Consider the following 11,701-nt stretch of genomic DNA (forward strand, 5'->3'; position numbering starts at 1 on the left):
CCACACAAAGGAGCTCATGCAGCAGACCGTGCAGCACACATCTCAACAAAATATGTTACCTATCTGTGTGTGTGTGTGTGTGTGTGTGCTTGTGTGTGTGTGTGTGTGTGTGTGTGTGTGTGCATGAGTATGTGTGAGTAAGTGTGTGTGTGTGTGTGTGTGTGTGTGTGTGTGTGTGTGGTAATTGAAAATAACTGCCTAACAGTATATTGTAGTCCCTGTGCATGGCTTCAAGTGAAGCTGTGAAAACAATTAGCAATTTTTTTTTTAATTCAGCCTTTTAGCCTTGTTCATCAGTTGGTACCAGAGGTAAAGCCTTTTCAATTGCACCGGTTATGTAAGTGGCCATGGCAGACTTTCCTGTGGTATAGATGCTGCATTCCTTGAAAACAAACCATTACGCAAAGCTGCTAAATCCAAATGATGCTCAGGGTAACATAACCATAAAACTTGAAACTTAATGAGGCCAAATCTTAACTTAATGGACTTTTATTTTTGTTACATGTTGTCAGGTACAACGACTACATTGTACCTAAATTACTCTTGGTAAAAATAAAAGGAATGCACACTATAATATATATTCTTGATATAGCATAGTTTGGACAGAAATGTAATTCACTGCATACATGGGGTTTATTGTTGCAAGCATTATACATGGTATAACTCCAATTCAACCGACATTATGAGTAGTGACACACTACATAGTTCATAGTACACTCAGCATTGTCTGATGTATGGAACTGACCACTCCCCTTTCCACCGCAGCCCATTTCCAGTGGGATATTTGCTCTCTGGGATGGGGGGGAGGGGTGTTCTGAGAGGGCAGCTGCTGATTCTAATTTGGGTCAAACTGAAGGGACTCATCTCCATGGCATTTAGAACTGAGCGGCCGCTGGTTCTGGAAAGGCAACATGCAGAAAAGGCAAAGCAGAATGTGTCACATTATGAGAAAGATGCCAGCACAGTTATGCAACCTGTTTGTTTGCTCTCTGGATATATAATTGAAATGATGGAGGAAGACTGGTTTAAGGACTCTAATGCAAATGCTAGTGGTGAGATTATTACATAAAATTATTGAATTCAGAGCATAGAGTGGCATTGTGTCAAGCAGTGAACTTACTGTATCATAATTACAGTGTTTTAAGTTTCAGCTAATAAAATAATGAAACCCCCATGAAAAAAATGAACAAATAAGATGATTCTTTACAGACAGACACACACGTGTGTGTCACAAGGCCACTAACTTTCTTATATTTTCACAAATTCTTCATACATGTACAGCTGTATGATCACCCATGCAAATCAAGTTAAGCTCTTTTACAGCAGAGCAGATCACCTTGCATAGATTCAAACCTACAACCTTCATAGGAAACTTAGACTTTCTTACGTAACCACTGTTTCTCTGTTACTTGGGTGACAGTTAAATATAAACTTACCTCCTCCTACCTACCTTCCTTTTTATGTCACTTTTTACAAAATAGGAGAAGGATCAAGGATGCTAAATTAGATATATAATTTGACTCACTAGCCCCAACCACTTCTCTCCAACATGAACAAAACTCAGTTCTGTGCAATGCTGTAGGCTTCTGCCAAATGTCAGCTGAATTCTTCTAAATGCAGGGCTGAGACCAGCAGCGGGCACCCAGCCCAGAACCCATGTACAACATGATATACCCAACCCAAGGACTGTACCACTCCAGCACAATACCAACACATACCCCGAAATAAGTAACTTCCGCATGTAATGGATTGGATTAGACTCATATAGCTACTCAATTACAACACGGGATAGCGATGAGACAGAGCCACGCCCAGTGACCTCCCTCAAAGCCCTGGCTTCCACTGCCACTTCCTCGCAGACACATCCAATAAGTGCCCACCTCATTTAACAAGCAGGTGAGCAGCTAGCTGAGAGGGGAAGGCTAAACTACCAACTAATTAGACTAGCAGTTAAAATACACTTGTGAAACCAACCAAGGCAGAAAACAGTAACAGTCATGTCATCGCTGTATGGCACTAAGTGAATCCTTGCAGTGCCAAGCATCACACTGTTAAAATGAAACAGTTTAACGCAATAACAATAAATTATAAAAGTGGTACTTTTATACAAATGCTGTTTACATAATTCAGTTTCAGCATATACAGCTGTTTTAATAAATTGTTCTCCCTGAATTAAGCAAGAAAAAAAACTTTCTCTAACCTTTTCCCATTTTCTAATTTTCAGTGTACTAGCTGGTGTTAACATTTCATAATCCCATACAGCTGACATGCAAATCCATTTCCTTTAAGCAGTTATGAAACCTGTTTGATATTCTCTGGATATATAATTGAAATGAGTTGGCATGAGGGGCTGTAAGAGGACAATAATGGAAATGTTATTGGTGATTGGTCATTATCATGCTGGAGTATCGGAGTGCAGCATGACAGTCATTGTCAAGCAGCTAGTTTTACGCTGTGTCATAATTGGGGTATCATATGTCTTAACAACTAAAACAATGAAACGTCTTGTAGACAGAGATACACTACATTATTGGCATTTGGCCATCTTACATAGGTTACAGTTCTTATGTGTTATCCATTTATACATCTGGATATTTAGTGCTGCAATTGTGCAATTTGCCCAAGGATGCAGCAGCAGTGCCCCAGGAGGAATCAAACCTGCACCTTTCAGTTACAAGTCCCACTCCTTACCACTACACCACACAGTCAGATCAAGAGGTATTTGCATATGATTGCATATTATATTTATGTCTTGCATACCAACATCTTAAACAGTATCTACAACCAGAGATTTTAAAAATAATTATAATCAAGAGACAAAAAATAAAAGCAAAAATACACACTTTTTAAAGCAAAAATACAAACTCAAAACAAAGAGCTGTTACCGTAATGAACAGGCTCAATTTCATCTGACATCCAAACAATTTTTATTCTTACATGCCACATGTTGTATGCCTTTATTTAGTTAACTTGAGCTACATGATACTCCTCTGAGAGCCACCAGGTCCTGGAACTCCTGTTGCCATTTCCTGTGATTCAAACCTGTCAGAACCTGTATCCATAACTACTGTTCTGACCTTTTCACAGTCCTGGAACAGTCTTCTTGTATTTCATTCAACATGTCAGGACACAACTTTGATTTCACATAAATAGGATTTTGCATGTTATTTTTAGCCATTTTATCCTGTCCTTGGCTGGTAAGCCGTTTTATTTGAGCCCTAGTTGATCTTTTCTGTGGGCTCCCATATACTTTTTACAGACCACTTACGTACATATACAGCAAGTAAGTTTCCCCCCCACAAAACTGATCTGATATCACAGTATTTTATCATATAAACCAAGATGTCAGATATCATCCTATGAATGATTTTTTACTGTAAAACACGATACCCTAAATCTAGTGCTGAGAAGATAGAGGGTGGGGTTGGATGTGGGTAGAGTATCCAAGTGTTGAATTCATTCTTTGTACTGATTCTTGTGTTTGTGAACTTTAAGAATCTGGGCATGGGTATAAGGAGATACATTCTGCATGCAAAACAAGCATGACCAAACAAGATTTAGACCAATTAAGATTCAATTCAATTTCAATTCAAAGGTGCTTTATTGGCAGGACAAAGCAACAAGACAAACAATACATCAGTTAGTCAAATATAATCATATGCATTAAAAGAAAACACAAGTGTGTTTGCAATAAAGTGTGATGCATTTTATTTGCAGTTGTTGCAATCATTACAGGTGGGTGAATATGGAGAATACAGTGGCTTAAATCGAACTGTATGGATTAAAAGAAAATCAAGAAATTCCAAGTTCCATATTCCTAACACACGATCAAGCAATCATCAGCCCATGAGCATGTGCATGTCCACATCTGTCACTTTTTTATTTTTGGCCTACACAGTAAAGATGCATTTCCATTGACTGCCAGATATCTTTACTGCTGGTTTCACAGACCTCAGCTGCCACCAAGGACTCCTGCACCCTCATGTTGATTCCCGGTGTGCAACACCACCATCATGGAAGCATGTCACTAAGTCCCAGGCACCGCTGAAAAAGTTATTCATGCTGAAACAAACAAGGCACACACGCTGAATCTTTTCTCATACTGTCATAATATGCTGCATACATCAGAGAATATGCACATCTATAGGAGCGTGAATAAAGAGATTTTATTTTACAATATGTTGTAGAAGATATGGAATGACACTGGAACTTTATGGCATGAGATTATATGTTTTTGCACCAGTTGGCCTGGTGGACAATTTGGTTTGAGAGGAAGCACGAGGCACTGTTAATTGGAACAGAGTGACCTTCACTCCATTTTGTCCGATAGCCCTCTTCGAATCAGCTGTATCACTGAGGTCACATCAGCTCCCACCTAATCTTTACAATTTATCAGGGGCTCAATGTATTTAGCAGTTTGTTGTCAGAGGGATTAATGTGTGCGGATTTGAGGTAAATTGTTTCCAGGAAGCTAAGGGTCAGGTAGGTCCATACACTCTATTTGATTTGAATAATTTGTGTCCCTCCAATATTATGACAGAGTGGCAGGACTGAGTGCATTCTATTGCTACAGTCTTCACAGTGATACAGTGTGGTACAAGTATGTAAAGAACCTACCCAACACTTAAATGAAATAAGTGTTTTCTTAGTTTTACAGTTGCTCCCTTTTGAGGGCAAAGAAAGGAAAAATGAAAAATATGAGGGTTATAATATGCTGTTTTCATGTCATATTCTATTCTCCATGTAACCACAGTTACAATTCACTGTTCACTATTCACTCACAAATCATAGCCTGAATCCAGACCCCTGCTGTTTAATTTCAAATGGTGAAAAGATGGCCACATCTTGCCCCTTCACTGAGGTAATCTGTAGTGGGAACTGTCAGCCCACTGCCTGTAGTTACTGTTGACTGCCGGCTTCTGGCCAGCTTCCCTTTTGCTGAACCACGCATGTCATGCCATATGTGCCTCACGCCTGTGACATCACCCTTGCACAGTTTTTACAATGCTGACCCAAAAAGCCCCCTGGCTCCTGGCATTTTAGAGGGTAAACATCCATATCCAAATCAATGACTATTGAAGGCCACTGCACAAAGGACTGGATAATTGCCACACATGAGCTAAACCCAGGTAGCTCAGCCATGATGGACTCCTCACCATTCCAAAGCAACACCACCCTGGAGGTAATCCAGTACTGTGTGCTATGGAGTTTGGTCAGTGTTGATTTGATATGGCTGGCATAAAGGAGGTGTAAGGTGTAAAGGAGGCCAGTGTTATAAAGACAATAAGATGATTGTGAGACTTCATCCACAAAGGCTCCCAGGTTTTTCAGAGTGGTGAGTACTGGAGCCCACTGCACAAAAACAAGATTCTGTTCTTTGGTACAGTACAGGTATTGAGAGGTTAATTGATTGGGTTGGACCTGTTGCTCCAGGTGGCAGATGGATGAGAAGCATGCTTAAAAATTCTCCATGCTACTGGATCTCTAGGTATAAAATGGACACCGCTGTCTGTGGTAAAATGTTCCTTTACTTGGGAAAATATGACAGACCACATCTTGAAGATGGCAATATAGCAGGCTCTATTTGGGTTGAAATCCATCAGCAGAAAATTACTTAGGGCCAAAAATGGTCTTAGTCTCCCTCTCTCTCTCTTTCACTTTCTCTCTCTCTATATATATATATATATATATATACACACACACACACACACACATATTGAATGATACACCATCATCATGAAACACAGAGCAGAAATTCTACTTCGGTGCACATGTTGACAAGGAAATCACAGATAAAAGCAGGACAGCCACATGCCACAATTGTGGCATTGGAGGGAAAGATTCTTTTTCTTTTCTGCAACAACAACAAAGTCACTCCATTAAGAATTCCTTTAGGGGATACTGGTGTGGCCGGTGATCATTGCCTTGCTACAGGAGGTACAAAGCTGAAACTAAAGAGTGCTAAAGGGTCGTGGTACTGAGCTGCGTATCACCTCAGAGACCCCCCAGCTATAGATTCTGGCTTTCCAGAAGGTCAACGGGAAACAGGGAAGGAAAAGCAAAACTCACAAAGGGAGAGATGAAGGCCTCTCGGGCCGCGGGGTGGAATCGTCGAGTGTGATCGTGCTGTCGCTAGACCAAGGACAAAACAAAACAAAAGCGACGGGCTGGCAGCAGAAAGTGGAAAGGTCGCACCGCGCCATGAGTCACACAGCGAGGTCAAACGGCGCGCAGGAGCAGACAAAAGGCATTATCTGAGCGGCCTGCTGTCTCCTGCAGCAGGTACCGGCTGTGCGCGCTGAGCGAGGAACCGAGCGACCTCCCGCGACCAGCCGCTTACGCAACTCTCCAACAGGCTACCCTGACAACAAACGCTTTCACTGGCGTCAGTGAAAATTTACCTGCCAAATTCTGAACATTGGCATGAGGGAGACAGGTTCTTACAGAGTGCATAGGGCAATCTGTGACTGGATGCAAGGGTGGGGGTGCCTTTGTATTCGCTGTTGTTTTTACAAAAAATCATTTCACAGTTTGATTCATCCCCTAATCTGCAGTGCCACGATGGTCAGCTATTTTATTGTCTATGTCGTCCTACATCTTGTCTCTATTGCCTCAATTTCATGTCTCACAATTACATTGAAACATACAGATGAAATGCATTAAACTATTCAAACAATGGTACTGTGCAATTGTACTGTACTTTGTCCCCACAAGCCCTGAGATCCATGCCCTGCTGTGAATCCCCAGCTCAATCAATCCCCAAGACAATAACCTGCTACCTCCAGGGACAAGAAAGCCAGGGAAATTGCAATCATGGCTTAGGGTACAGTATAAATACAGCACATCATATTGCTTCCCCACCAACATCCAATATCATCCTTCTACATTCTACACAAGATCAGAGACATACAATGAACACCTAATTCAACAGTTTTCACACACCACCCACAGCAACATATCCATTCAGATGCACTTCCAACCTAAGGAACGAGGACAAGAAGAGATACCAGATTAAGTGACATGATGAAATGAAATGAGCACATGGAGGAGGCTCGATGGCTGGTAGCTCCGCCTACCAACACCCTGCACAGCCCCATCCTCACCAATCAAACCACTGCAAGATGTTCCACATGCCAATCGCCAAGCAGCTTTGTCTTACAACTGTCTTGCAATATGTATTAGTCCAGTTTGCATGCTGTCAATCACTGACTTCTTTGAAGCAACCACGGATGGGATGATGAAATGATCAATTTCCAAATCTTCTAATCTCTGCATCTTCTGCATAGGCATATTTTAAGTTATGGTCAGACAAGAACAAAGCATCTCGAATGAACACTCTACGAAATGGCCCATCACAAGCATTACATTTTTTTACAGTTCATAACCCTTATGCATACGCTAATTCGACGTGCTCTGAAGTGTAATTGAACATTCACAATGGCGTAATGGAACATAATGGAGTAAACTTCAGATGTAAGACATGGACGCATTGGAGAAAGGCTAATGAGACGCTCAGATTCTGCAGCCATGACAACCCTCTCAATGACGCAACCCTCTCGACAGCACAAGTAAAAAAAAAAAAAACTTAAGTTTCTTGAGAGAAAACAACAATAACAACATCAAAAAATGTAGAGTCTATCATTTTTAAAGTATCATTGCCATGGTAGCCAAAACAAAAAGGGTAATGTGGCAGAGCCTGATGCATTTGGAGTGTCTGTCTTTTTGATAGACTGTTCTAAGTGTAGGGATGCTATTATCCACTCTATCATTTAACATGCAGTGCTTTTCAAAAGCAACAGAATTAGTGGAATATTCATATTCTAGAATCCCAATGTACATTTTTATACCCATTTCATGGGCAGACTTACAAAAGATTTTCTTTTGTAGACTAAAAGGGTTTTCAGTGCCACCCACAATGTCACCTGTAGATGGCCTGTAATTATCTGCGGCTTTTACTCTGAGGATAGTGGCACTGCAAGGAGTGGCCAGCATGATTGCATGGACCCATCCATTCAGCGCATATACATTTTGTATCATGGTCTTTCAAAATTGAGTCATTAAAAGAATGGAAAACCCATGACATCAAAAATGATTTCTATAAAAAATAAATGGCGTGTGTTGCTTAAGGTGTGACATCCCTTAAGCACTGCTAAATTCTGATATCTTCCGTTGTCTCATGTTTAAATGGTAAAAGTTTCCAGCCAATCACAGTCAAAGTAACATTTTCATTCCCAACAGTGCACTTGGATAAGAGACATGGAAGGTAAATCAAACACAAAATTATGACAGCTAATTCTCATAGCAGCAAGTGTGAAGAGTACCTGCAGCCTATGCTATTAATGAAAATGCAGTTCACCGCTCTTCCAGTTCTTCTTTCTTTGTCCCACAGTTTTTGTAAATGAAGCCAACTGATACCCACAAAGTAGATCAAAGCTGTTTTATCACATTCCACAGAATCAATCTGCCTCTGAGGTGATTCCTTACAAACATTTCTTTCTGTACCATCTAATTTCATTTCAGTAGATAGGAATGGCCATACAATCAAAGCATGAAAGTTGTGGATATAGCAGTACTTCTATTTGTCAAACAGTTTGATGAAGGGATTGCATGTGGCCACAGACCAATGTTATTGAGTCCCCGACTTGGTGATCATAAGCAGGAAAAAGAAATGGGGGAGATGGGGTAGAGGATGGATGCCGTGAACATCTGATGAAGAAAGGAAGCAATAAATGGGATTTATATAGCTGTGGGTTGAACCAAATTGTCTACATCTTGTCAATTGCGCAGGGATTTCATGGGTCTGAAAATCCTACTGCCAACTCTTTGCTTGGAACTTCAATGAAACAAACAAAATATGCATACAATTTCATCAGGCCACACAATAAATGCCCAAACTTACATACCCTCTTTTAGCTTGCTTCTCTATATAATCTGTGTCCCACTCCCAAGTGGGCAGGTGATGTGAAAATACATAAAATACTTCCCCCAATATTACATTACTGTAGGAACATACATGCCAACAGAGAGCAAGTGTTACTTAGTGTTACTTAGGATCCCATTTCTACGCATTCAGCTCTCATCCCTCTAGTACCTTAGAACAAAAAAAGGAAATGACATAGGGATAAAAATGCTAACGCTGATTCAATTAAACACAAATCTGAAAGTGGGTTTTCACACTGCCTATATAACCATATATATGTACACTTCACCATCATGGAGTATGCATGTACATTTTTCTTGGCGGAAGTCAGTGATTGGGACAAGTGAAGCATCTTTATTCTCAGCTGCAACACCCGTCAACATATGATTTGGCCTCATTTTGAGAAGAGGTTGTCAGAAACGTGACGGACCTAAATTTTTGTCCTGTTCACTGGATCCGCTAACAAGTGTTTTTCATGTGTTTTAAAAAGAGGTCCGTCCTTCCACAAAAGAATCTCACCTTCATGGACATCTTCATGCTGTTGTTGCTGCTGTCTGGACCCATAACCCCATGGTGTCTAATGTGCCAGCCCCTGTTTTGGGTCTAATCATTATTTAGAGTGCCCTTTGCACACACGCAGATATCAAACAACACCAAAAAAAAGACAAGGAAAACTACATGTGTTTGCTCTTCACAAAATTACAGCACCATCAAGAATTTTAGGCTGCACCAATCATGCTTTTACAAAATGAACAAGTGCAGGAAATTACAAGGAAATTACAATTGCTCTTATTCAGTCAAAGATATATTAGGTATATAAGACCAGGCCTACATGCTACTTTACTTTAATTTTGAAGTTTTCTCTTCTTTTTCAGTGAAGGCAGACAGGTTAAACACATTTTGTATTGCAGTATTTTCACTTGCTGCACCAGTATATCTTTTATGAAAAATTCTAATAATTCTCAATCACCAAACTTCATAAAAATCATAAAAAGCCTAGAGTTCCACTTTAAACACAAACACATAAAAGAAACAATAAATGTATGAATGCAGGGATGACTGCTTTTGAGTTTTATGGAGATATTCAATGCCTGCTTTTTTGTACCCTTTCCATATTTTGCTTTTAACTTTTCCTTCAATGACACTGCTGTTTTAAAGTGTTTTGTTAGTTGAGAGTGCTGTATAAATTAAATACATTATCATTGTTGCTGTGATTTTATAAGGGATGTATTGCTTGTGTCATTTGCACACAGTGTTTAAAAAAGATGAATTGAGTTAATGGTGTTTTGATAGACGAGCATTCTCAACATGCCGAAATTTTGATAAGCGTCCACCAACAGCCACTTTAATCAACTCTAATGGGTCAGTCAGACAAATTGAGCAATCAGCCAGGGCAAGCCCCATCACTGAGCAACTGAACCACAAAGCTACTCCACACAGACTGCCATGTGAGGGAGCACTTGCCCTGTTTTATGTCACACATTTTTGCTGATTGGCTTAGAAAGCCAAAGGAAATGCAGCACCGAACACTGTTTTGTGCAGAACTTCCCTGGTTTTAATATATTTGGGTACATTTCTTGTAAATATGATTCCATTCCCCTCCTCTTAGTTTACTTCACTGTTTATTCTTTTTTTTCTAAAATCTTTTCCTTTGAAATTGCAGTGAACTTAACATCATAGAACCCAAAGCAGTTGTTCCCGTGTGAGATCAACACAAACGTCAGTTTGAAAAAGTCAAATACATCAGTGGTATTTGAGGGAAAAAAGTGTTGAACAGCGAGGTCAACCTTTGGTATATTACTATTGGTAACATTTTATTGCCTCCTAGTGCACCTGCTATGTTCTGAGATGAGACTCACCAATGTTTTCATATTTTCCTCTTATCTTCTAAGTGTCGTTCGTAGGAGCAATTCATCTTTGCACCCTGTTGTTGACAGGGTACTCCTTAAGCTCTTTCTCAATAAGCCACTTCAATGTGAGCTTATCTTTACTTAATGACACAAGGACAAGGAGAAGCTGATCACAAAACATCTGGGTCATTCATTTTTGCCCTCTCTAATACCCAAGATGATCTTTGGATCCAAACACAACCAAAGCCACGGCAAGACAGAAGTAAAATCATGTGAAAGAAACACAGAACTGATGCTGAAAACCAGTAAACAGGAATAAACACATGACACATGACGCGATTAACTTATTGCAATCAATCCTACAAAGCACAGACCAATCAAAAAATCCATCAGTCTGTTCCAGTGACAAAGGGTTTCAAAGTGACATTTTTAAAAGGGTTCCTTGCTGCCCAGCTTGCAGACCTCCTAGAGCTATGAGTCATTCTTATTATTACTGCTAAAGATCTGGGAGATGGGAAACCTTCTCCAGCTTTGATAAAACTAGAAAAGAAAGCTGTATAACTAAAGTTCCAGCCATCGCACATCAAACACAGATGCCTAGATTATTATCACAGACCCAGCCATGTCCAACTCCATCAACCCCCTCCAGCACTAACATTGCTGCAAACAACCTGGCAGCTGTAACCTATTATACATCAGTACTTAAGACTAATTTTAATGTTTTTCTGGGTCACATTGTCTTATAATCATCCACCTTTCAAGGAAATCTTTCCTCCACCCCACGTTCTACAATGAAACATTTAATCATATTGCTTGAGATGAAGATAATAATTACTATCAATGCACTGGGCATGTTTGAAATGTAAATGCAGGGCTTAATGCAACAAATTTTTCTGAGCCTGAAATGTTTTTTTTTTTTTTTTTCAAAATG

This window comes from Megalops cyprinoides, chromosome 7 (assembly GCF_013368585.1).
Source record: "Megalops cyprinoides isolate fMegCyp1 chromosome 7, fMegCyp1.pri, whole genome shotgun sequence".
Classification (NCBI taxonomy): domain Eukaryota; kingdom Metazoa; phylum Chordata; class Actinopteri; order Elopiformes; family Megalopidae; genus Megalops; species Megalops cyprinoides.